We start from the raw sequence: 4,882 nt of genomic DNA on the forward strand, positions 1-4,882 counted from the left end.
TTTTAATTTTTAGACACTATGAATGCAAGAATGCATATTAAAAATAAGATGCAACATACAACAAGAAAATATGAAGATCAAACAAGAGGATTCATCAAGAACAACTTGAAGATCATGAAGAATGCAATGCATGAATTTTTCAAAAATGCAAGAAAGAGATAAACATGCAATTGACACCAAACTTATGACTTGACACTAGACTCAAACAAGAAACACAAAATTAATTTTTTTTTGGTTTTTTTTTGTATTTTTCGAAATTATATTGGAAAAAGAAAATAAGAAATTCCAAAATTTTAATAAGAATTCTAGGAATCTTTCAATGTTAGTCTAAAGCTCCGGTCCAGGAATTAGACATGGCTTAATAGCCAGCCAAGCTTTTCATGAAAGCTTCGGTCCAAAACACTAGACATGGCCAATGGCCAGCCAAGCTTCAGCATACATAGTTCAAGCATGTGAAGAGGAAGCCTCAGTTCAAAAGAATTTAGACATGGCTTTACAGCTAGCCAGGCTTCAACATGTTATCTTGAAACTCTAGGATTCATTCTTAAGATTTCTGAAGAAAAATAATTTTTTTCGAAAACAGAGGAAAAATTTTTGAAAGATTTTTGAAAAATTTTTTGAAAATAAAACAAAAAGAAGATTACCTAATCTGAGCAACAAGATGAACCGTCAGTTGTCCAAAACTGAACAATCCCCGGCAACGGCACCAAAAACTTGGTGCACGAAATCATGATCGTTCATTCCTTGGTAACGGTGGTGATAAACCCATATTTCATGAGTTATTTTGTGCTTAGTTTGAGTGATTTATTCAATCCTTCACCCACTTATTCATATTAATTGTATGGTTTTACTTTCCCTTCCTTATTAGGTGATGTACGTGAAAAATATGTCTCCTAAGCTTTAAAATTAATTATTTTAATTACCTTTATTTCCATTCGATGCCGTGATTAGTGTGTTGAGTAGTTTCAGATTTTCTAAGACAGAATGAATTAAAGGATGGAAAAGGAAACGTACAAAAATGGAAGGAAAGTGTGAAACGGAGTTTTGAAGAAACTGGCATCCACGCGATCGCATGGATGACGCGATCGCGTGCCAGGAGCGAAGAAGCAGCGACGCGGCCGCATGACTGACGCGGCCGCGCGACTTGAGCATAGCGCATTCGATGCGGACGCGTGACCAACGCGACCGCACCACAAGGAAAACTCCAGATGACGCGACCGCGTGACCCATGCGGACGCGTGACAGAGGCCACGTATCAGAATTTACAGAATACGCCCCCAGTGATTTCTGAAGCCCTTTTGGCCCAGATCCAAGTACAGAACACACAGACTAGAGGCTATAAAGTGGGGGAATGCATCCATTCAAAGGGAGCTCACCAATTTTTACTTCCCATGATTTAGATTTAGTCTTGAGAGAGGTTCTCTCCTCTCTCTCTTAGGATTTAGGACTTCTCTTAGTTTGTAAGAGTGACTCTCGATCCAGGTTTTACGTTTCTTTGTTTTAGCTTCCCTTTCACTTTTATTTATTCCAGCACTTGAGTTGATTATTTACTTTTATAATTGAATTTATGAATTATTCCATGTTACAGATTATTATTTGAATTAATGATATTTGAGGTATTTTCAGTTTATGATTGCTGTTTTTAATTTATGTTATCATTGTTTCCGATCTGAAGATATTTTATTCCAGCAATTTACTTTTTCCCCTTTTGGTCTTGGTTAAGAAATCAGTAACTAAACAGTTACCAACTCAGCATAATTGATAATCGTTATCTTGCTAATTGAATTGAACTTCAATAATCCCAACTTTTTCTTAGGAAGTAAATAGGATTCGAAGGTCAAACTAATTAGTCCCTTGACTTTCCTTTGCTTTAGTAAAGGTCAACTAAGTGGAATTTAGATTCAACTTTCATCATTGTTGATAGAGATAACTAAATTGGACTTCCAATTTTTCTTACCTTGCCAAAAGTTTGCTTTACAGTATTTATTTATTTTAATTGCCATTTACTTTACTTGTCATTCAAATCACTTGCTTCTCACCTCCTAAACCCCGATTACGACCTTTATAGCCAATAATAAGAACATACTTCCTTGCAGTTTCTTGAGAAGACGACCCGAGGTTTGAATACTCGGTTAACAATTTTTAAGGGGTTTGTTACTTGTGACAACCAAAACGTTTGTACGAAGGGATTTTTGTTGGTTTAGAGACTATATCTACAGCACAACTATTTTTATGAAATTCTTTACTGGTAAAAATCTCAACGTCAGGCGTCAAAAACTTTATACGCACGTTCATAATCTTAGTTCTTTGTCACAACTTCGCACAACTAACCAGCAAGTGCACTGGGTCGTCCAAGTAATAAACCTTACGTGAGTAAGGGTCGATCCCACGGAGATTGTTGGCTTGAAGCAAGCTATGGTCACCTTGTAAATCTCAGTCAGGTGGATTCCAATGGTTATAGAGTTTTAATAATTAAATGATAAATAAAACGTAAAATAAAGATAGAGACACTTATGTAATTCATTGGTGAGAATTTCAGATAAGCGTATAGAGATGCTTAGTTCCTTCTGAATCTCCGTTTTCCTACTGCTTTCATCCAATCCTTCATACTCCTTTCCATGGCGAGCTGTATTTTGGGCATCACCGTTGTCAATGGCTACATCCCGTCCTCTTAGTGAAAATGGTCCAAATGCGCTGTCACCGCACGGCTAATCATCTGTTGGTTCTCGATCATACTGGAATAGGATTCAGTAATCCTTTTGCGTCTGTCACTACGCCCAGCACTCGCGATTTGAAGCTCGTCACAGCCATCCCTTCCCAGATCCTACTCGAAATACCACAGACAAGGTTTAGATATTTCGGATCTCAAGAATGGCCGCCAATAATTCTAGCCTATACCACGAAGACTCTGATCGTAGATCAGGAGGCTAAGAGATATGCATTCAAGCTTGTTTGCATGTAAAACGGAAGTGTTTGTCAGGCACGCGTTCATAAGAAATTATCACATTCATCATGTTCTTATGTGCGAATGAATATCTTAGAGAAGAAATAGGCTTGAATTGAATAAAAAAACAATAGTACTTTGCATTAATTCATGAGGAACAGCAGAGCTCCACACCTTAATCTATGGTGTGCAGAAACTCTACCGTTGAAAATACATAAGTGAAAATAGGGTAGACATGGCTGAGTGGCCAACCTCCCACGGAGGTCTCAGAACGTAAAAGTTACATAATGTGTTCTAGAGATGTGAAATAAATCACTAAAAGTAGTTTTTATACTAAACTAGTAACTAGGGTTTACAGAAATGAGTAAATGATGCAGAAATCCACTTCCGGGCCCACTTTGTGTGTGTTTAGGCTGAGCATTGAAGCTTTCATATGTAGAGGTCTTCCTTGGAGTTGAACGCCAGTTTGTAACTTGTTTCTGGCGTTTAACTCTGCTTTGCAACTTGTTTATGGCGTTTAACGCCAGAATAATGCAGAAAGCTGGCGTTAAACGCCAGTTTGCATCATCTAAACATGGGCAAAGTATGGACTATTATATATTGCTGGAAAGCCATGGATGTCGACTTTCCAACACAGTTGAGAGTGCACCATTTGGACTTCGGTAGCTCCAGAAAATCCACTTTGAATGCAGGGAGGTCAGAATCCAACAGCATCTGCAGTCCTTCTTCAGCCTCTGAATCAGATTTTTGCTCAAGTCCCTCAATTTCAGCCAGAAATTACCTAAAATCACAGAAAAACACACAAACTCATAGTAAAGTCCAGAAATGTGATTTTTATTTAAAAACTAATAAAAATATATTAAAAACTAACTAAATCATACTAAAAACTATGTAAAAACAATGCCAAAAAGCGTATAAATTATCCGCTCATCACTGACCCACTTGTGCCTCCAAATTTCTAATGGAGGATCTTGTTCTAGTCATAAAACTGAGAGTGGTCTTAGATAGATCAGAGACTACAGTTGCTAAGTCAGAGAGTGGCTCTGCTTAGAATTCTCTGCCTGTTGCTGAGAAGATGATGGAAAAGGTTTATTATTGCCAAACCGTGCTCTCCCACCATTATTATTATTGAAACCATGATTAGGCTTCTGCTAATCCTTCCATGAGAAATTAAGATGATTCCTTCATGAAGGTTTATAGGTATTTGCATAGGATTCTCCCATGTAATTCACCTCTTCCATTGCAGGATTCTCAGGGTCATAGGCTTCTTCTTCAGAGGAAGCTTCCTTAGTACTGCCTATTGCAGCTTGCATTCCAGACAGACTCTGAGAAATCATATTGACTTGCTGAATTAATATTTTATTCTGAGCCAATATGACATTCAGAGTATCAATCTCCAGAACTCCTTTCTTCTGAGTTGTCCCATTATTCACAGGAATTCTTTCAGAAGTGTACATGAACTGGTTATTTGCAACCATTTTAATGAGTTCCTGGGCTTCTTCAGGCGTCTTCTTCAGATGAAGAGATCCACCAGCAGAGTTGTCTAATAACATCTTGGACAATTCAAACAGACCATCATAGAATATGCATATGATGCTCCATTCTGAAAGCATGCCAGAAGGACACCTTCTGATCAATTGCTTGTATCTTTCCCAAGCTTCATAGAGGGATTCACCTTCCTTCTATCTGAAGGTTTGGACTTCCACTCTAAGCTTGCTTAATTTTTGAGGTGGAAAGAATTTAGCCAAGAAAGCATTGACCAACTTTTTCCAAGAGTTCAGGCTATCTTTAGGTTGTGAGTCTAACCATGTCCTAGCTCTGTCTCTTACAGCAAAGGGAAAAAGCATATGTCTGTAGACCTCAGGATTAACCCAATTGGTCCTAACAGTGTCACATATTTGCAAGAATTCAGCTAAGAACTGATGAGGATCTTCCAAT

General features: G+C 37.9%; 1 non-coding gene across 1 annotated transcript; it reads left to right on the top strand.

The window, feature by feature from the left end:
• Nucleotides 1-4,555: 4,555 nt before the first annotated feature.
• Nucleotides 4,556-4,659, top strand: LOC148577034 (small nucleolar RNA R71). The gene has a single exon (XR_015903947.1). It is a non-coding gene; the product is annotated as a small nucleolar RNA R71 (small nucleolar RNA).
• The last annotated feature ends 223 nt before the right edge of the window (nucleotides 4,660-4,882 follow it).

This window comes from Arachis ipaensis, chromosome B1 (genome assembly GCF_059453495.1).
Source record: "Arachis ipaensis isolate K30076 ecotype BB chromosome B1, ASM5945349v1, whole genome shotgun sequence".
In the NCBI taxonomy this organism is placed as follows: Eukaryota; Viridiplantae; Streptophyta; class Magnoliopsida; order Fabales; family Fabaceae; genus Arachis; species Arachis ipaensis.